Source organism: Chrysemys picta, unplaced genomic scaffold (assembly GCF_011386835.1).
Source record: "Chrysemys picta bellii isolate R12L10 unplaced genomic scaffold, ASM1138683v2 scaf63, whole genome shotgun sequence".
Lineage (NCBI taxonomy): Eukaryota > Metazoa > Chordata > Testudines > Emydidae > Chrysemys > Chrysemys picta.
The window spans coordinates 20,192-42,948 of record NW_027052770.1 but is presented as its reverse complement, the minus strand read 5'-3'; the positions used below and the strand labels follow the sequence as shown (position 1 = coordinate 42,948).

General features: G+C 49.0%; 1 long non-coding RNA gene across 1 annotated transcript; it reads left to right on the top strand.

The window, feature by feature from the left end:
* Positions 1–2,863: 2,863 nt before the first annotated feature.
* On the top strand, positions 2,864–18,029 carry LOC135977884 (uncharacterized). The gene is made up of 2 exons (XR_010595325.1): positions 2,864–11,720; positions 15,351–18,029. It is a non-coding gene; the product is annotated as an uncharacterized LOC135977884 (long non-coding RNA).
* Positions 18,030–22,757: the final 4,728 nt, after the last annotated feature.

Genomic DNA, 22,757 nt, shown 5'->3' with positions numbered 1-22,757 from the left:
GCACCCTAATCATTTTCATTGCCCTCCGCTGGACTGTCTCCAATTTGTCCACATCTCTTCTGTAGTGGAGGGACCAAAACTGGACACAATACTCCAGGTGCGGCGTCACCAGTGTCGAATAGATGGTCTGCTCTGTGCTGCAGACTCAGCCGTGTGAGGGGAGTTGGTCCCAGCACAATAGAGAGGGGATGGGGAATGGGGAGAGCTGGGGAAGGGAATCTGGTAGCTGGGCCAGGGGAAGGGGATAGAGGAAAGAACCCAGGAAGCTTTTTGCCCCTCACCCTATGTGTTAGTCCATGCCAGCCTCTTGCCTGCCCCTGCCCAATGTCCTTCTATCTTTGCATCTTCCTCCATGCCTGGAACACCCACCCTGACCTACTGCCCTGGGCCTGCAGATGTCTCCTCCTCCTCCCTGCTTACACCCATTAGTGAGCCCCTAAACCCAGCCCAGCCTGGAAGCTCCCAGGGCAGGAACCATAGAACATGCCCAGGGCACTGAGGGGGCTACAGAAATAACATGGGAGTAACCCTAGTAATTCCTCAGGCAGAGCTAAGGGGTAAATACAAGTCAGGAGACCAAGACCCAGAGAGTGTATGTGTGTGTGGGGGGGGGGCAAGGGGGATTGTGGGGGAGGGACAGAAGGGCTGAAAAGCAGAGCTGGGGGAATAATGTGCAGCATGTGATGTGTCCAGTGAGCTCAACCTCCATTCTGGTTTGTCAGCTGCCCAAGAACTGATCATAAATAGTTGCTAAATACGTTTGTCAAATACATTGATCTATGTTGTTACTTTCTGACAATTTCATTTTCAGGGGCAGGATAGCAAAACCCAGAGGAGATGTCACAGAGGAGACAGAACTCTGTGAGCTCAGCTCAGTGGCCCCCATAACAATAACCCAGGGGTCTCTAGGACCCTAACAACACACACTGCAATACACAGGGTGATGAGATGTGCCCTAGGGACAAACCCAGCAGCCAATGGGAATCTCACCATTGATTGCAATTGGTCAGGCTCCAAGTCCCAGAGCGTCTCAAACAGAGCAGAGCTCATGGATAGAAATGTCAGGCTGGATAGGCCCTGGAGAAGTCACCAAGTCCAGCCCCCTGCGCTAAAGCAGGGTCCAGTAAACCTGACTGGCAGGGCTTCACCCTGGTCTCTGGGTGGGGCAGAGGCATACTCAGACCATGCTTCATGCAGACCTCGTTTTGCTTCTAACCCGAGGCGATGCTGGGCAAGCCAAGGGCAGCAGAGAACAGTGGAAGGGAAGGGAGAGGGGCTGAGTGGGGAGCCCAGCAGGGACACGTGGTGCTGGGCACACAGGCGATATTGCTAAGCTGTAACGTGTGTCTATAACGCAACTGCCACATTCAATAGGAGCGAGGCCGAGCAGTGTGTGGGGGAAGGGGTGGCAGCCAGAGTGGGTGTGCCAGGCTGGGCTGTCACCATGTGTGTTGTCTGTGTAACTTTGCTAGAAAGGATTAGGCAGAGGCAGCAGGCCCAGTGGTAACAGCAGGAGATCTCTGGCCCTATTTACAGCTGAGCTAATGGCTCCCTGCCCTTTACTGGTCCCCCCGATATGCTGAGCTGGATGGGCCTGTCTCCAGTAATTCCCTCTAATACCTTCCCTCTGCCCAACCCCGCTCCCTTGTCCACATCTGTACTGGTGGCCCCTCTCTGGGAAGTTCAGGAGGGGTGGGTGGTGCTGTATTACTCTGAGGTGGGTTAGTGATGAAGGAGCGATGAAGGCCACAGTATAGTCAGCACATTTGTTTATTCCCCTGTTCGCTGTTAATGGTTATCAGTATCAGTGATGGTGTGTTAGTGCCTAGGAACCCCAGTCACAGATGTGTAACAAGAGACTCCCTGGCCCAGAGAGCTCACAATCTACACAACAGACACAACAGGAGTGAGGCCTGGTCTACACTACGAGTTTAGGTCAAATTTAGTAGCGTTAAATTGAATTAAGCCTGGACACGTTCACACGGCTAAGTCCCTTTTTTCGACTTAAAGGGCCCTTTAAACCGATTTCTTTACTCCACCTCCAACGAGGGGATTAGCAATAAAATCGGCCTTAGCAGGTCGGAATTGGGGTAGTGTGAACGGAATTCGACGTTATTGGCCTCCAGGAGCTATCCCACAGTGCTTCATTGTGACTGCTCTGGACAGCACTCTCAACTCAGATGCACTGACCAGGTAGATAGGAAAAGCCCCGCGAATGTTCGAATTTCATTTCCTGTTTGCCCAGTGTGGAGAGCACAGGTGACCACGCAGAGCTCATCAGCACAGGTAACCATGGATGGAGTCCTAGGATCGCAAAAGAGCTCCATCATGGACCGAACGGGAGGTACGGGATCTGCTCGCCATATGGGGAGATGAATCAGTGCTAGCTGAACTCCGTAGCAGTAAACGAAATGGCAAAATATTAGAAAAGGTCTCCAAGGCCATGAAGGACAGAGGCCATAACAGGGATGCACAGCAGTGCCGCGTGAAAATTAAGGAGCTAAGACAAGCCTACCACAAAGCCAGAGAGGCAAACAGAAGGTCCGGGGCAGAGCCGCAAACATGCCGCTTCTACGCAGAGCTGCATGCCATGCTAGGGGGTGCAGCCACCACTACCCCAACCATGTGCTTTGACTCCTTCAATGGAGAAACACACAGGTAAGCAGGTTCGGGCTATGAGGAAGATGAGGATGAAGATAATGTAGATAGCTCACAGCAGCAAGGAAGCGGAGAAACCGGTTTCCCCAACAGCCAGGATATGTTTATCACCCTGGACCTGGAACCAGTAACCCCCGAACTCACCCAAGGCGTGGTCCCAGACCCTGAGGGCACACAGGGGACCTCTGGTGAGTGTACCTTTGTAAATATTACACATGGTTTAAAAGCAAGCGTGTTTAATGATTAATGATTAATTTGCCCTGGCAATCGCGGCCAGTACAGCTACTGGAAAAGTCTGTTAACGTGTATGAGGATGGAGCGGAAATCCTCCAGGGACATCTCCAGAAAGCTCTCCTTCATGTACTCCCAAAGCCTTTGCAAAAGGTTTTTTGGGGAGGGCTGCCTTATCCCGTCCGCCATGGTAGGACACTTTACCACGCCAGGCCAGTAGCACATAGTCTGGAATCATTGCATAACAAAGCATGGCAGCATATGTTCTCGGTGTTTGCTGGCATGCAGACAACATCCATTCCTTATCGCTCTTTGTTATCCACAGGAGAGTGATATCATTCACGGTCACCTGGTTGAAATGGGGCGATTTTATTAAGGGGACATTCAGAGGTGCCCGTTCCTGCTCTGCTGAACAGAAATGTTCCCCACTGTTAGCCACGCCGTGGGGGGGAGGGGTGAAGTGATCATCCCAGAGATTTGGGGGGGGGGTGTTAGTTGGGTTTGTGCTGCATGTTAACCCGGAAACCGCAGCCCCTTTTAAATGGCCAACCCAACGGGTGCTTGGTATGGGAAAGGAGGGTGCCACTGTTTGAAACCATTCCCACATGTTAAGAAGGTTAAAAAAGCCAAAAGACTGTGGCTTACCATGGCTGCCTGCAAGCCGAAATCTGTTGCCTGGCACTGCGTGAGTGATCTCTCACACCAAACCGGCAGGCCCTCAATATAAGAGGAAAAATGTGACCTTGTAACGAAAGTACATGTGCTGTGTAATGTGAACAGCAAAATTTAACGTGAAAGAGTGTACCCATTGTTCTCTAAAATGTGTCTTTTTTAACCATCTCTCCCTTCTCCTCCACCAGCTGCAAATGTTTCTCCTTCACAGAGGCTAGTGAAGATTAGAAGGAGAAAACGGCAGACTCGGGCTGATATGTTCTCGGAGCTCCAGATGTCCTCCCACGCTGACAGAGCACAGCAGAACGCATGGAGGCAGTCAATGTCAGAGTGCAGAAAAGCACAATATGAACGAGAGGAGAGGTGGCGGGCTGAATCGCGGGATGAACAGAGCAAGTGGCGGGCTGAAGATGATAGGTGGCGTCAGCTTGCAGACAGAAGGCAAGAGTCAATGCTCTGTCTACTGGAGCATCAAACTGATGTGCTCCAGCGTATGGTTGAGCTGCAGGAAAGGCAGCAGGAGCAGAGACCGCCGCTACAGCCCCTGTGTAACCAACAGCCCACCTCCCCAAGTTCCATAGCCTCCTCAACCAGACGCCCAAGAACACGGTGGGGGGGGCCTCCGGCCACCCAGTCACTCCACCCCAGATGATTGCCCGAGCATCAGAAGGTTGGCCTTCAATAAGAGTTAAAGTTTTAAACTGTAGTGTGTCCTTTTCCTTCCCTACTCCCCCACCCATCCCGGGCTACCTTGGCAATTATCCCCCTAGTTGTGTGATGAATTCATAAAGAATGCATGAATGTGAAGTAACCATGACTTTATTGCCTCTGCATGTGCTGCTCGAGGGTGGGAGGGGAGGGTGGGGTGGTTGGTTTACAGGGAAGTAGAGTGAACCGGGTGGGGTGGGGGCGGACGGTTCATCAAGGAGAAACAAACAGAAGTTTCACTCCGTAGCCTGGCCAGTCACAAAACTCATTTTCAAAGCTTCTCTGATGCGCACCGCGCCCTGCTGTGCTCTTCTAACCATCCTGGTGTCTGGCTGCACGTAATCAGCAGCCAGGCGATTTGCCTCAATCTCTCACTCCGACATAAATGTCTCCCCCTTACACTCACAGATATTGTGGAGTGCACAGCAAGCAGCAATAACAATGGGGATATTCTTTTCGCTGAGGTCTGAGCGAGTCAGTAAGCTGCGCCAGCGCGCTTTTAAACATCCAAATGCACATTCTGGAAAAGACCTTTCCAACACTCAGCTGGACAGCATAGCAGAGTTCATCAAACAACTGGGGTTAAAATCAGGAAAAAGGGGAAGGGAAGGGAATGTCTGTGGGGAACATGGCAAGGAGCTCACATGGTTCTGTAAGGAGATTGCCAAAGCTCTTTGTGAAGATTGCAAAGGATCCCCGACTCACCGCTCTCACGCTGTGATTCCCATGGCAAAGGCTGCTCATGGGTCCAAGGTAGGGGTGTTTTGCTAGCTAATTAAATCACTTCAAGGCCCTGTGTCACCCCCTCTCTGGACTGACGCCAGTCTGCTGTGGGTGGGCCTAACCCCAGGATCCCATGTGCTTCTGGGCCTCTCAGACACACTCCCAGCTGCAGACCCCATGTCTGCCACCCTGCTTTGTGGAGTGCTCCTGCACAGCCCAGCTGCCTTAACCCCACGAACCAGTGCTGCTGCCCTGCCAAGCTCCAAGTCACATACACACGCTCCACACACTGTGCAGATTTCCAGCTTGCTGTGCGCACGCTGAGTTCTCAACTGACCCTTTCAGGGACAATGTGTCAGCCGAGTCGAGAACACTGGCCTAGGAAAGGGATTTCTGAACCATGGGCCTTTGTACCAAAAAAAAAAAAAAAAAAAAGCCGCAATCGCGATCTGCGGCGGCAATTCGGCGGGAGGTCCTTCACTCCCAGGCGGAGTGACGGACCCTCCACCGAATTGCTGCCGAATACCTGGAACTGCCGCCCCTGTCCGGAACGGCCGCCCCAAGCACCTGCTTGAGAAGCTGGTGCCTGGAGCCGGCCCTGATTCAGATGTACCAATAGTCAAAAAGGCTATTAGCTGTAATCTGTGCAATTTAAATGAACAAGTCTACAATCCATGATCCCATGGTCCTACACCACTCCGAGCCTAAGACGGGTTGACATATTTTAAGGACAATGAAGCCATCAAAGCCAGATGGAAGGAGCATTTTGAGTCACTCCTGAATCGTGAGTCAACCGTCTCTAATGCCACCATCGAATCTATACCTCAGTGACATGAAAGAGAATCTCTTGCTGATCCTCCTGCCCTTGAAGAAGTAACATGATCCATCATGCAAATGAAGAACAGCAAGGCAGCAGGGCCAGATGCTGATGACATCCTCGTGCACACTAAGACTGACCTTCAGTTCACACTGGATTTTTTTGCACAAGCTCATCGAAGCCTAGGACTCTGACTCAATATTCGGAAGACTAAAGTGCTCCATCAGCCCGCCTCAGGCCTTTTACATAACCCATAAGACAAATATGACTCCTACACTCCTTTAGGGATGCAAACCCAACTGTCTGGAGAGGTACCACCGACAATGCTTCTGGAAGATCCTTCGCATCAAATGGGAAGATTGCTACGCTAACGCCAGCATCCTCACTGAAGCCAATGTCACCAGCACTAAGCAATGATTCTCATGAACCAGCTTCATTGGGCTGAACATTGTGTGCGGATGCCATACTCTCGCCTCCCAAAACAAGCCATCTACTCTCAGATCACCCATGGTCAGAGATCCCGTGGTGGTCAGAGGAAACGCTACAAATAGACACTGAAAATGTATCTCAAGAAAACTGATGTGGACATCACAAGCTGGGGGTAGCAAGCCACCAACTGACCTCAGTGGTCAGCCTCCATCAGGTAGTGGCCCGCTTCGAGGAGAAGCGCCTTTCCCTCAAAGCTGAAGGAAGGAAAAAGAACTTTCTCACAATGGGGAGCTGACCCGCTAGGAAATGTCTGTACCTACTGCGGGCAGATCTGTGGTTCCAGGATTGGACTCCTGAGATATCTCAGGACCCATAAGTAAATCTGTGGTAGAGATCATCCGCGAACCAAGGAACTGCCGATGATGATGATTTCAGCTGAAAAATGTTGCCCAACTCTAGTGATAAAAAACATCACAAGAGAGCATGCCCAAAACAGGAAACAAACAAACAAAAACTGCCTGTGTTTGACTTTGCAAACATAACAAAATGGATGAAGGTAGCAGGGGTGGGGAGAGAACCACTGTACTAAAATTTTTAACAGCTATTACACATTATTAATTCCTCTTTTTTGTCTTTTAGAAGAAATTCTTGCTGAACTTGGTAAGTTCAATTTTTCCTATTCCTTGTTTCTGGAGTCCCCTGAAACCTCTCCCACTAAGGGATGAGGCTTTCCTGACCTGTGCATCCCCCCAAAAAAACAACAGTCCTACATCTCCTTCCTTTCCTCATCTTTCCCCTCCCAATTCTGCCAGATCATCACACCTCTCTGCCCCCAAGTTCTATCCTCATCCCACATAGCCGACTCCTCCCTGCCTTCACTTGACCCCACTTGATCACACGGTGCATTTGAGACAGGTGTGTTTTAAACCACTAACTGTAAATCTGTCCCTCTCTTTCACAAGCACAACACATTGTGTTCAACCGTTGGAATATCACCATAACCATGGCAGAACGAAAGCTCATAATTTGCCTTTTTCTCCTTCTAGCAACCTTGCGATCTGAAATGAAGAAAGACAAAGGTAATTTCTGGGACCAGTGGGGTGTATTCAAAAGACTAGCAAAGGGGAAATAAACACAGCTTCTGCTCTTCCTTTAAGATGAAAGAAGAAGGGCTGAAACACTGTTTTTTAGAATGTGATTGTTCAATATATTAGCAATTCAGGTCCTGCCTAGGACCATGGAGGGCAGAGGGAGGCAGGGAACGGAGCAGAGCAAAGAGGAAACCAGCAAACTGAAAAGGCCAGAGGCTGTCTGGGCAGCAGGCTATTGCTGCTTTGCCGGCTACTGCTGGAGGAATCCTTCTGGCTGCAGGGGCTTGGAACACCTCTAAGTTTTCCTGCTGTCATTTCCCCCATCGCCATGTGGCTGGGCAAGGAGGTTACATGGGGCTGGTTCCCCTGTGGTCAGGGGGACTCTGGTTGGGTCTCAGCCCTGGCACCAGGTGCTTTTGTTGCTTCTCAAGCTCTTCTCTCCCACCAGAGAAATGAAGAGCCTGATCGAACATTGTGCCAGCAAAATCAGCTGCCTCAATTGTTCTCCAACCATGTCGTCCGCTCCCTACTCAAATCCCTCCCCTGGCTCCTCTTCTACTTCTGCAGCAAATTGTAGCTTCTCCTCAATGCCAAGGATCAGCACCCAGGAGCTGGATATTTTGTAAGAGGGGCTGCTCTCCTGTCCTGGCATCTGTGGGGTGTCCCACAACCTCAGCCAGAGGTGGATGAATTTCAGGTTCAGAGATGGGCTCCCAGGATGATCAGGGTCATGGAGGGCCTGCCGTAAGAGAGGAGACTAAAAAAACTGAGCTTGTTTTGGGTAGCAAAGGGAAGGCTGAGAGGGGATGTGATTGCTCTTTGCGAATGCATCAGGGGAGTAAACAACGTGGAGAGAGATGAACTGTTGAAGCTAACAATCAAATCGATCAAGAAGAAATGGGGATTATCTGGCCTTGAATTCAATTCAGGCTGGGAACTAAAGGTTTCTACCCATCAGAGGAGTGAGGTTCTGGAGCAGACTGCCAGGAAGTGTTGTGAGAGAAAACAACAGGTATTTAAAGGTATTTTCAGGTATTTAAAAGGGTGTCATAAGGAGGAGGGAGAAAACTTGTTCACCTTAGACTCTAAGGATAGAACAAGAAGCAATGGGTTTAAACTGCAGCAAGGGAGGTCTAGGTTGGACACGAGGAAAAAGTTCCTAACGGTCAGGGTGGTTAAACACTGGAATAAATTGCCGAGGGAGGTTGTGGAATCTCCATCTCTGGAGATATTTAAGAGTAGGTTAGATAAATGTCTATCAGGGATGGTCTAGACAGTATTTGGTCCTGCCATGCGGGCAGGGGACTGGACTCGATGACCTCTCGAGGTCCCTTCCAGTCCTAGAATCTATGAATCTATGAAACAGAACTAATGTTAAAATGGAACTTGCTAAGTTTTTTAATAGGATTTTATGAAGGGGCTGTGATGGGGATCCCAGGATGTCACCTGGACTGGGGGACTGCTGAGCCCTCTGTCCCACCACTGGGTGGTTGTTGGCAAGCTACAGACCTCTGGCAGGTTCTGCATTTACACGGATATCCACAGGAAGGGACACACCTAGCTGAGTTACATGAATGCTTCTCCCAGCCACTCATGAATCGTCAGCAGAGAGGCTCCAGCCAATCCTCACAGCTCCCCAGCCTAGGACCCCAGAGCTGAAGTGTCTTGCGCTGGTCAGAAGCCTGAGCAATGTAAGTTCATTACCCAGTCTGCCCCTCCCTCAATGTGGAGAGGACACACACTAACCTTTGTATCCTGAGCTGAGATTTTCCAAGCACTTCAACTATTTTATGTAAAATATAAAACAGATTTAATAACTACAGAAAGATAGATTTTAAGTTATTATAAGTAGCAGACATAGAGATCAAAGTTGGTTACCTAAGAAAGAAAAGTAAATTTGCAATCTGAGTTCTATAAACTAAACAGGATTTGAATCAAGCAGTGTCTCACCCTGACAGATGGTACAAACAGGTCACAGATCTTCAATACAGTGGCTGGGTCTCTCCTCCAGCACCGGACCACCCTCCACAGTTCAAAGTCTTTGTCCGCTAGATGTTTCTTCCAGGTGTTGAGTTGTGGCAGGAGTGAAGCCAATCACGATGTCACATCCCTTCTTTTATAGTTTCTTCCAGTTTGCTGCAAAGATCTATGCTTGCAAGGTGGGGGTCTGCCTCCATTGGTCAAGTAATCTCCATTGTCTACGTGACCTCTCTGAGAAATCTTCTGGGATGGCTGCTGGGAAAGTGAATTCCCTTTAATGGCCCATCAGCACATCTGGCTACTCCATTGTTGCACCTGAAAGGCTGGTTGTGGATGTTTCCAACCTCACAACATATTTCAGTAACACACACCTAGCAAAACTTCATAACTTCACATACAATCATAGCACATACAATCCAACAGGATATTAATGTTAAACAGATCAAGAATTTTAAAATGATACTTTACAATGGATACTTTGTAGGAAACATATCATAATTATATGATGGGGTGAATATAGGGATTTCAGGGGGCTGCTTTGAGGTACAAAGTGCCACAGGAGCTGTCTGTGAGAGCAGGGGACTGGAGTAAGTGCAGGCTTCACTAGGGAAAAGGTCCAGGTGTATATCAAGGTAGGCTGCATGGATGTAGCTAACAGTGAAGTCTGATAATGGAGCAGCAACTCTGCTGTAGTTAGGATTGAGACTCGCAGTTTAAAAGATAACTTTTCTCACTGAGCTAAAACTGATTGAAAACTGCTCTGCCTGATGGGAATGGTATGTTGTGGACATGGTGGGACACAGCTTAAAAGGGGCAGAACTAAGGATGCTTTGAACAGGTGGCATGTAACTTAACTTTGTATTTCCTGGATTTCAGAGGTGTTAGCGCAGTGTACAGTCCAGCCCAAGGTGTGCACCATCATCTCTGACACAGCTGTCATTTCAAATAGCAGCAAAGCAGGGTACAATGGATTTACTGAGTACATGTTGTCGTTTTCAGTCAGACAGTGGAAGAGATAAAATTTTCCATCGAATGGAGGAAATCTGTTTCCCTGCTGTATATTCAAAGCAACGTGCTGTAATTTCAGACAAGAAAGTTTACTTCACACCTTTTGAAATTCAGGAGAATAGCAATGGTTGAGCATCAGAGAGCACAGTTATTTTATAACAGTGCAAAGAGCTGAGGTATTCAGATGTAACAAAGGTCAAAAAGTCTATCAGCTACAACCTCTCCAACTTAACGCCTCTGCTCCCTGGTCTGTGCAGGCAGACTGGTTGGTGAATGACAGGGTCAGAGAAAGAGCTGTTGAAATAATTGATTTTTTGTTTGTCTGGTAGTTATAAAAACTTCAAAACTATTTCATTGTGATTTGGGGCTTTTGAAAACATTGTTTAAATTAAAAGCTAAGTCAGTTTGGAAATGAAGGGCTAGATTTAAAGAGGTGGTCAGTGATAGCAGGGGACTGGCTCAATGATTCAGGTGGTTCCTTCCAGTCCTATGTTGTTAGGTTTCACAAGGTGCCTTAGGCCAGATCTACACCACAAACATCTCGGTATAACTACGTCACTCAGGGATGTGAAAAATTATACCGACCTAACCCTGGTGTAGACAGCGCTTTGTTGACGAGAGAGCTTCTTCATCTCTGCAGTGCTGTACATGTAGACAAGCCATGACGCGTCATTCTAAAAACTAAGGAGCACCTCCTTAGTTTTTCGAATGATGCGTCATGGCTTGTCTACATGTACAGCACTGCAGAGATGATGTCCCTCTGATCACCGATAGCCCAGTTATTAAGTCACTCAGACGAACTGCGGCGGCCCAGCTTTGAATCCCTGCTCTCCCCTTTCCTAGGCGAGTGCCCTAACTGCAGGGCTGCTGGCTATTCTAAGTGGGTCTCTCTCAATCTCTCTGTCGAAGCTGTTCTAGGTGGTATAAATCATTAAATAGTCTTAGGCACAGAGACTGAAACCCAGGAGCTCACCCCTCCCCAGTGACCATCCTAATCCCTACCCTACAGAGCCTACACTTGCTTTCTGGGCCAATGAGTATTAAATATTAAGGTACATAAGTATTTTCATAAATATTCTCTAAGGTATATTAAGTATTAAACATATAAAGGTGACAGCCCTGCCAGAGTTAAGGTTTAGATCAGGCCTGTGTTTGAAGCTGGTCTTTCCTAACTGCTCTAAAATCAGCGTGGTTCCTTGGATTGCCCTGACATATGATGTGGCTCCTGGGAACACAGGTTTCTATTACTGATCCATATTTGACCATTTGACTTTGCAAAAATACAAAAAAGGACAGGGGAGAAAAAATACCTCTATTATGAAACATCTTAACAACTATCATCATTTTCATACATTATTTATTTTTCTTTATTTGTCTTTTAGAGGAAATTCTTGCTAAATCTGGTAAGTTCCATTTTCCCTCTTCCTTCTACCTGGAGTACAGAGAAACACCTCCCACTAAGGGATGGGAGTTGTATGATCTTTTGAAAATTGTTTTTAATGTGGAACCTTAACATTTTATTTCTACACATTTAAGAATCTGATTAAAAAACTAGAAATAAATAAGTTAAAAGGTCTTGTTAGAAATGTTTGCTGACACCTCTTCTTGCTGACACCTCCACAAGCTGTTTTGTTTTCAAATATAGCAATATTTGAAATGTATTCATTGTTATGTTTTTTAAATGTGTGAGAGATTGAAGAGATGAATGAAAAGCATAGTTCCACTTTTTCTACAATGAACTGGAAAAAGTATAGCTATATATATAGCACCACTTAAGAGCTTAAAATAAGAGTCTAGCTAAGGCTTGGTCTACACATGAAAATTCTATCAGTGTAGCTACATTGGTCAGGGGTATGAAAGTCTTCCAGGCCAGTGGAAGAGTGCTTCCATCACCTTAGCTAACATCATTCCCCCTTGTGCTCCGGGGGGAAAGGGGGCTGCACACTCCGGCAGATCAAAGCAAGTTCGATATAACGCGGTTTCACCTATAACGCGGTAAGATTTTTTTCGCTCCCGAGGACAGCATTATATCGAGGTAGAGGTGTATCTGACTGATTTGCAGAATATTGGCTAAATCAGCTAGGGAGAGAAACCTTTCTCTAGACATTGCCCTTCCAGAGATCTGCTTTGTTGGTGGAAGAAACTGTTGTTCTGAGATTATTTATTATTATACCCAGGGATTTCAAAGGAGTTTGAATCCTCCTTTTATCTCTGGCACTAAGTTCACTTTGAAGCTCAGAAGCAAACTCTGAGTGCACCTCAGACTGCTGTAGGAAACAAACAGGATGGTGGGAAAAAGGTCTGGGATAAGTTTAAAGAATTATCATTAGTGCAGCCCTGTGGGTTTGGGTGAAATATAACACACCCAGAGCCTTCTGCACTCAGGCCCAGATCCACAAAGGAACTTGGGCACTATGCCTAACTTTCAGCTAGCCCCTCCCCTCCCCCCCCGTGGCATCTACAAAGCCTCAGTCAGGCACCTAGGCCCCTGATACCATGTGTGGGGAGACGTGAGGCCTATGAATGTGATTCACACAAACTAGGCAATGAGAGATGCTCAGAAGTGGAGTGTGACCCTTGCTGGAGAAACACAGCCCAGCCCTGGACAGTGCTGCAGCGGCGTGGCTCCAGCAGGGCCTGAGCTCCCGCCGCTCGGCCGCAACTCGCAATCCCGCCCCTTACCTAGGGTTACCATTCGTCCGGATTTACCCGGACATGTCCTCCTTTTGTGTGCTAAAAATAGCGTCCGGGGGGAATTTGTGAAGCACTCACAATGTCCGGGATTTCCCCCTCCCCCGGCAGAGCAGAGCGAGCGGCTGGGAGGGCTGCAGGGAAGTCCCGGGCTGGACTCAGGAGCAGCTGTAGAGGAGCCGGATCCGCCCTGCATTCTGAGCCGGCAGCTCCCTTGCAGCCCAGTCCGGCAGCACTGTGCAGGGCCAGGGACCGGGTTTTGTTGTGCAGGGCCAGGGACCGGGTTTTGTTGTGCTGGGGAGCTCAGCCACGTGTCCGGCTCGGCTGCACAGAGCCCAACACCCTGTTCTGAGCAGCAGGGTAAGGAGGTCAGGGGGCAGGAAGGTTCTGGAGGGGGCAGTCAAGAAACGGGGGGGAGGCTTTTTGGGGGGAGTGGAGAAAGTTTTGGGCAGTCAGGGTACAGGTAGGGGGTAGGGTCCTGGGGGGCAGTTGGGGGGGGTCTTAGGAAGGAGCAGTTAGGGGATAAGGAACAGGGAGGCTTAGGTAGGGGGTGGGGTTCTGGAGGGCAGTTAGGAGCAGGGGTCCCAGGAGGGGGCAGTCAGGGGACAAGGAGCGGGAGGGGTGGGGGTTTGGGAGTTCTGGGGGGGGCTGTCAGGTGGCAGGGGTGGGGAGATGGATCGGAGCAGTCAGGGGACAGGGAGCAGAGGGGTTTAGATGGGTTGGGAGTTCTGGGGGGGCTGTCAGGGGGTGGGGAGTGGTTGGATGGGGCGTGGGAGTCCCAGGGGTCTGTCTGGGGGTGGGGGTGTGGATAAGGGTTGGGGCAGTCAGGGGACAAGAGGCAGGGAGGCTTAGATAGGGGGTGGAGTCCTGGGGGGCAGTTAGGGGCAGGGGTCCCAGGAGGGGGCAGTCAGGGGACAAGGAACGGGGGGAGGGTTGGGGGTTCTGGGGGGGTGGGAAGTGGGAGGGGCAGAGGCGGGGCTAGGGCGGGGCTCCTCCCGTCCTCTTTTTTTCTTGCTGAAATATGGTAACCCTACCTTACCTCGCGGCTCTGAGCGGGAGGAGCTCAGGCCCCGCCCGAGCCATGCCGCTGCAGCGCTGTCCAGGGCTGCTCCTGGATGCGGCGCGCCGTGGCGCTGGGGGATGGGGGAAGGCAGAGGCGGGGGGGAGCCTATGACGTTCTCGTGGGGGCCCCTGCGGGGCCTGGGGCAAATTGCCCCACTTGCCCCCCCAGGCAGCCCTGGCTATAGGAAAGAGAAGACGTGAGGGAGGAAGAGGACACAGGAAGTGAGGGGCAAAGTCTCACATCCCAGGTGGTGGTGGGTTTTAGCCAGACCCAATGGAGGTAGTGATGTCATCTGGGTCCCACATTCTGGCCTGGTCTGGTCAGGTGCCTTTCAGGCTCAGGATGACAAAGATCCAACGGTGTCATGGGGGATCCCGGGGTTCCAGGGGACAGTGGGGGTGGCAGCCATGATGATGCAGCTCACTCCATTCAGTCACCCCTCCCCCCATCAGCAGTGAGTCTCAGACTCTCCTGCCACAGGCTTTTCTTTCAAGAACCCCACAGGGAAGGGAGAGGTGGAATAGCTCTGTTCACTCATTATATTGTCCACCAATTACACCCAGTTTCTGACACACCAATTTTGGTCTCCTTAGTACCAGTCCCACACGTCGCTTGTTCACCAGGCATGAGCTTAACTCAATCCTTGAGTTATAGCAGGAGGTCTCTTTGTCTGGGCTATTTCAGTCTGTTTCACTCCCCTTTCAACCCCTTTCCTCTCAACTAGGGTGACCAGATGTCCCGATTTTATAGGGACAGTCCTGATTTTTGGGACATTTTCTTATATAGGCTCCTATTACCCCCCACCCCTGGTCCCGTTTTTCACATTTGCTCTCTGGTCACCCTACTTTCAACATTTATTACCATGGGTTACTGTGACTTTTGATGAGCTCTCACTCATGTCTGCCAGCGGCGCTCACAGTCAGGGTCAGCCTGTAGGGACAGTTATCACAACGGGGGTTGAAGGGAGGGGGGGTTTCTGCCTTCACCCCTTGGTGAGGAGACGAATATGGGGAATGAAGGGACGGCAAGGGGGACCCACCTGTCACTGAAAGGGGGGTTCATGACAAGTACAGTTATAATAGTTTTCAGTCTTATAACACATTTACGATCTTTTCAACTTAAAATTACCTATCCCCTCCCCATTCTCTGCCCCCTATTTCAGCTCCTACTGTCCTCTACTGCAGTCCTTCCCCTTCCCCCCACTCCCTACCCCCCCTTCAGCTGCTGTCCCCCTTCCTGTCCCGAGGTTTTTTAACCCATTCCCTTGAATTCCCCACAGTGCATGTGACTCTGGATCCAGACACAGCTCATCCTGAACTCATCCTGTCTGAGGATCGGCGGGGTGTGAGATGGGGAGACACACGGCAGGACCTGCCCAACAATCCTGAGCGATTTGATCGTTGGCACTGTGTGCTGGGCTCTCCAGGGTTCACCACGGGGAGTTGGTACTGGGAGGTGGAGGTGGGGGATGAGGAATTCTGGGCCATCGGGGTGGCCAGGGAGTCTGTGTGGAGGAAAGGCTGGATCGGCATTTCCCCTGAGGAGGGGATCTGGGCCATGAATTGGTGGGGATGGGTGTCTAAGGTTCAACCTGCCCCTCAGAGCACCCTGCCCCAGAGCAGCTGGCACCGGCAGGTTCGGGTCTGTCTGGACTATGAACAGGGGCAGGTGGCATTTTTCAGTGCTGATAATGAGGCCCCGATCTTCACTTTCACTGAGGCCTCCTTCGCTGGGGAGAGAATCCGTCCTTTCTTTCAGATGAACTCCCAGCTCAGACTGGGTCCCTGAGATGGAGGGACGGGGGTGACATTCACCCAGGGCCGTCCTTAGGCATACTCAGCATACACAGCTGTGTAGGGCACCGGAAAATTCGGGGCACCTCCTGGGTCTTAGTGTCCACCCCCCCACCTTCCTATCCCTGTTCTGACCCTTCCTGCAGGCTCCCACAGCTGGCTGCTGCAGCCTGGTGTCTCTTACTCCGGAAGGGAGCTAGTAACTTAAAAGTGAAAAAGCCTCCAGCCTGCCAATCCTATTAGCACAACATTGAAACTGTTAAAGAGCCATTCGAGTGGTAATGAAGCCATTTAACAGGCATTTGCCAACCCCTAGGTATATACTGTCAGGGTACGTCTATACTTACTTCCTGGTCCGGATGTAAGCGATCGATCTTCTGGGATCGATCCCGGAAGTGCTTGCCGTCGACGCCGGTACTCCAGCTCGGCGAGAGGAGTACGTGGCATCGACAGGGGAGCCTGCCTGCCGCGTCTGGACCCGCGGTAAGTTCGGACTAAGGTACTTCGAATTCAGCTACGTTATTAGCGTACCTTAGTCCGAAGTGGGGGGGTTAGTGTGGACCAGGTCTCAGTTTCTGAATTTACTGACAAAAACAGTTGTGCATTACTGTAATATTTACTCAGAATATGTTAGTCTACGGGACCTTATTTTTAAAGCAAATTTTAAACTATTTCATTAGAAGATTGCTGAAGATTATGAAATCACATCTCTAAAAAATCCTTGCATAGAGTTTTAGATCCACGATCTGAGTATTCACCTTTAGCCTCACATGCTTGGCTCTTCAGACATATAGTTTTTAAAATAAATCCTTCAAAAGACCACTCTTATCTAAAATACATATTTTAATTTTAGTTACTATAGTACAAAAAACTTGCTTCCAAAGTCTCCCTGTCCTTTCTGTCCATCCCTTTCTCCCTTCACCCCCCTGTTGAAGAGAGGCTAGCCCTTAAAGGGACAACGCTTTCCTTCCAGATAGCTGGACAAACAAGTTTCCCTTTCTTTACCTCTGAACTATTTGATGAACTAGTTTTAAGAGAACCCTCCAGCACAATCAGTACCTTAGTAAGATTTAAAATCCTTTGTTATGCCTAAAATCTTTGGAAACATAAAGTTGGTGAAATTTCATAAACATGTCTGGTTATGGAGATAACACAAAATAAATTAGTGTTCCCTTTTTCTAAAAGCAATGAACATTGTTATGAACATACTAAACCTCTGTGACTGATTAATTTAAAATAATGTCTTTGTTTCAGTCAATTAAAAATGTAGTAATCTAGAACGATTACTTTATGATCTGTTGAACCGTAATATCCTGTTGGATTGTCTCTGCTATCATTGTGTGTGAAGTTATGAGGTATTGCCTTTTGTGTTACTGAAATATGTCATGGGGTTGGGAGATGCCCAAAGCCAGCCTTTCAGTAGGGACAAAGGAGCAGCCATCAGTGGCCAGACAGGAGTTAAGGGCTCATCAACACTCAATCCACTATCCCAGAGACTTTTTGGAGAAGGCACGTATGCCATGGGGATACGCTAACCCACGTCACAGCAAGAATCTTTCGAGCAGCCGGAAAAAAGTATAAAAGAGGAAGAGTGACATCATTACTTGGCCTCTCTCCCCGCTCAGCTCAACACCTGGAAGATTGTCTGAAAGACAAAGGCTTTGTCAACACCACTTCTGTTGGTAAAATTTCTGTCGGTCAGGGGTGCGAAAAAAGAAAGCCCTGACAGACAACTGTCACAGACAGAAGTGCTGATATGGACAGCGCTATGTTGGCAGTAGAGGCTCTCCTGCAGAAATAGCTAACGCCGCTCATTGGGGGCGGTTTAATCATGCCAGCAGGAGAACTCTCTCCTATCGGCAAAGCGTGGCTACATGGGAGACCTTACAGCGGCACATCTGTAGCGGTACAGCTGTGCCGCTGTAAGGTCCGTAGTGTAGCCGAAGACTTTGAAGGAGGGAGTTTGGTCCCAAGCTGGAAAGGGGTTCAGTCTGTGTATTGGAGAACTGGAAGCTGCTTGTACCAGCTCTTAGGGTGAGACACTGCTTGATTCAAATCTTGCTTAGCCTCTTTAAGTTAGAATTAAGACCTCTGCATCTGCTACTTATAATCACTTAAATCAACTGTTCTGTAGTTAATAAACCTGTTTGATATGTTACCTCAAACAGTGTGTTTTGTTTGAAGTGCTTGGGGAATTGCAGCTCAGACTACAAAGGCTGATGTGTGTCCATTCCACACTGAGGGTGTGGTGAACTAGGTAATGAGCTTACACTGGCTAGGCTGCTGACAAGTGCACAATGGTACAATCCTGGGGTGCAAGGCTGGGGAGCTGGGGGGAATTGACTGGAGCCTCCCTACTATGGCTCATGAGTGGCTGGGAGAGTATTCATGTAATGCAGTTGGATGTTGTTGTAGGAGCAGCAGTGATCTGTATGCTATGTATAACCTGTATGCTCAAAAGGTCTGTTACACTTTCCCCCACCCCTCCCTCCTGGAATGCTTGTGGGATGAATGGATTGGTTGAACAGCTGGAAGATCAGGAGAGCTCCCAGGTAGACTCATAGACTTTAAGGTCAGAAGGGACCAGTATGATCATCTAGTCTGACCTCCCGCATGATGCAGGCCACAAAAGCTGACCCACCCCCTTTCCCTTGACTCAGCTGTTGAAGTCCCCGAATCCTGTGATTTAAGGACTTCAAGTCGCAGAGAATCCTCCAGCTAGCGACCCCCGCCCCATGCTGTGGAGGAAGGCGAAAAACCTCCAGGGCCTCTGCCAATCTACCCTGGAGGAAAATTCCTTCCCGACCCCAAATATGGCAATCAGTAGAACCCCAAGCATGCAGGCAAGATTCTCTAGCCAGACCCTCATTGACCATTGATACTATTTACCAGTGATGGCACGCTGTTGATTAATTGACTAAAATCATGTTATCCCATCAAACCATCCCCTCCATAAACTTATCAAGCTTAATCTTAAAGCCAAAGAGGTCTTTCTCCCCCACTGTTTCCCTCGGAAGGCTGTTCCAAAATTTCACCCCTCTGATGGTTAGAAACCTTTGTCTAATTTCAAGCCTAAACTTCCCCACCACCAGTTTATATCCATTCCTTCTCGTGTCCACATTAGTACTGAGCTGAAATAATTCCTCTCCCTCCCTGGAATTTATCCCTCTGATATATTTAAAGAGAGCAATCATATCCCCCCTCAGCCTTCTTTTGGTTAGGGTAAACAAACCGAGCTCCTCGAGTCTCCTTTCATACGACAGGTTTCCATTCCTCTGATCATCCTAGTGGCCCTTCTCTGTACCCATTCCAGTTTGAGTTCCCTTTTAAACATGGGAGACAAGAACTTGCACACAGTACTCCAAATGAGGTCTCACCAGTGCCTTGTATAACGGAAGCAGCACCTCCTTATCCCTACCAGATATACCTCGCCTAATGCATCTCAAGACTGCATTAGCTTTTTTCACGGCCACGTCACATTGCCGACTCATAGTCATCCTGCGGTCAACCAGGACTCCGAGGTCTTTCTCCTCCTCCGTTACTTCCAACCGATGCGTCCCCAGCTTATAACTAAAATTCTTGTTAGTCATCCCTAAATGCATCACCTTACACTTTTCACTATTAAATTTCATCCTATTTCTATTACTCCAATTTACAAGGTCATCCAAGTCTCCCTGCAGAATATCCCAATCCTTCTCCGAATTGGCAATACCTCCCAACTTTGTGTCATCTGCAAACTTTATCAGCCCACTCCTACATTTGGTTCCGAGGTCAGTAATAAATAGATTAAATAAAATGGGACCCAAAACCGAACCTTGAGGAACTCCACTGGTGACCTCCCTCCAACCTGACAGTTCACCTTTCAGTATGACCCACTGCAGTCTCCCCTTTAACCAGTTCCTTATCCACCTCTGGATTTTCATATCGATCTCCATCTTTTCCAATTTAACCAATAATTCCTCGTGCGGTACCGTATCAAACGCTTTACTGAAATCGAGGTATATTAGGTCCACTGCATTTTCCTTATCTAAAAAGTCTGTTACTTTCTCAAAGAAGGAGATCAGGCTGGTTTGGCACGATCTGCCTTTCGTAAAACCATGTTGTAATTTGTCGCAATTGCCATTGACCTCAAGGTCCTTAACTACTTTCTCCTTCAAAATTTTTTCCAGGACCTTACATACTACAGATGTTAAACTAACAGGCCTGTAGTTACCCAGGTCACTTTTTTTCCCTTTCTTGAAAATAGGAACCACATTAGCTATTCTCCAGTCCAACGGTACCACCCCCGAGTTTGGTCTAAATCTCTTTCCTACTAACCGTTTTCCCTTTCTCGGGATACAGGCCTCCGACAGCTCCTGCAACTTCAACTTAAAATAATCCCAGGCGCCATCCGCCTTTAGATCCATAAATATGTTAGCCCAATCCACTTCCCTTACCAGTCCCCTTAATTTATTAAAATTAGCCTTTTTGAAATTGTAAACCCTAGTCTCTGATATAATTCTGTTAATCTTTCCATTTAGTTTAAATCGAATTAGCTCATGATCACTCAAGCCAAGGTTGTCCCCTACAACCATTTCCTCAACGAGGTCCTCACTACTCACCAAAACCAAATCTAAAATGGCCTCCCCCCTCGTCGGTTCAGCTACTACTTGATGAAGGAATTCATCAGCTAGCACGTCTAGCAACATCTGAGCCCTATTATTGTTGCTAGCATTTGTCCCCCAATCTATATCCGGGAAGTTAAAGTCTCCCATGATTACACAGTTCCTATTAGTATTTACTTCCCTAAAAACATTAAATAGTTCTCTGTCCATATCCAGGGTAGTCCCGGCGGTCTATAGCACACCCCAAGCACTATCCCGGGGAGGCTCTAGTAGTTCTTTTACCCAGTGTGAGTATTGCCCAGACAGACTCCATCTTATCCATTCCATCAGTTATTATTTCTTTACAGTTTACCTCATACAATGCTACCCCCCCACACCTTTACCTTTGTTCCTATCGTTCCTAAACAGCACATACCCTTCCATATCTGTACTCCAGTCACGACTACTGTTCCACCAGGTTTCGGTTATTCCTACGATATCCGGTTTCATTTCTCGGACCAGGAGCTCCAATTCCTCCATTTTGTTACCTAGGCTTCTCACATTGGTGTATAAACATCTTAATGTATGCCGTTTAGCCTGTCTCCCATCAGTTATGCAATTTGGTACGGACCCCTTGCTGTTCATCCCCCCTCTCCTTCTTATAGCCGGGGGGAAGGGTTTGGACATATCTGTTCTTATCTCATCACCCTCCTTTTCAATGTTGGAATCTGGCGTGGAGATTAACTGGACATCTCCCAACCGTCTCCCCCAGATTCCTAGTTTAAAGCTCTTTTGATGAGATGAGCCAGCGTCCCTCCCAGAAGTCTATTTCCTTCCCTACTCAGGTGAAGTCCATCCCGTGAGAACAGTTGTCTGTCCCCGAAAGCCTCCCAGTGACCATACATCCCAAAGCCCTCCTTATAGCACTACTCCCTTAGCCAGCTATTTATCCTCACAATCCTGTCAGCCCTTTGCTGCCCTTCTCTAGGAACAGGCAGAATCCCACTGAAGATGATCTGAGCCTCGATTTCCTTGAGCGTCTTCCCCAGTCTGGCATAATCTCCCTTGATTCTCTCTAACGAGAACCTAGCTGTGTCATTTGTTCCTACGTGAAGGATTATCAAGGGGTTCTTACCTGCTCCTTTTAGGATCCTTTTCAACCGCAGGTCCACATCCCGTATCTTAGCACCCGGTAGACAGCACACCCTTCTGTTCTCTGGGTCCGCCCTGGTCACAGGCCTGTCTAACCTCCTCAGTAAGGAGTCCCCAATCACGTAAACCTGCCTTTGCCTGGCGACAGTGCGATCTACTAATCTATCCTCTGTTCCCTCTAGTCGTAACCCGTGTCCGTTCCTATTTTCCTTTATACTCCCCCTTGTGCCATCCTGTATCCTCCCGGGGCCCAGATTTGGTGCTGTCTCCATCAACTCCTCCCCTCTCTCTATTGGGCTAGCTGCTCTTCTCTTCTTCCTCACCCTCCCACCTTCAGTTACCACCTGCTGCCCCCCCTCCTCGCTATCCAAACACCCAAACCTGTTCCTGAGTTCTATTTCCCCTTCACTAGCCCTCCTTTTCCTTGGCCTGCTTCTCATGGTCACATGCTTCCACTGCCCTTGTTCTCCCTCAGATATTCCCCCCTCACAGACCTTAGCCCCTGCTTCCACCTGAACCCCTGAGCATTCCCCTTCAGCCCCTCCTTGCCTTTCCTCCATCAGCTGCTCGAACCCCCTTCTAAACTCTACCCGGGTATCTACCTGCATCTCCAACCCTCGGATCTTTTCTTCCAGCAGCTCTATTAGACGGCACTTCATACAGACATACCTCTGTTTAGGCTTCCCCCTTCTAGTACCATGTACATACCGCAGCTTCCACATGCAATCATCTGCATTGTGTCCCCTGCTGCTTGGCTCATGGCCGCTGTAGTCTCTGCCCAGTGCACCTGGGGAAACAGAGCACACGGGACACCGCGCCCTCCTGCCTCCCCTTCCACCTCCCCCTGCAAACTCCCACTCAAACTCCCCAGTTAGCAGCCCTGTTCACTGCCTCCTGTGCCGCTGCCTGGCTGGGCGGCCGCTTTTATAGGCCCCCTAATCAGCCAAGCTCCGCCCCCTACTCAGGGCTCGGCTGCCCTCCCAGCACAGTGCCCCTACAGGCCTCTACATACACAAGCACTACAAAGACAGACACAAGTACAGATACCTTCTCCTCCAATGAGACTCCCACTCAAACTCCCCTGTTAGCAGCCTCCTGTGCCGCTGCTCACAGCTGTGCCGCTGCCTGGCTGGGCGGCCGCTTTTATAGGCCCCCTAA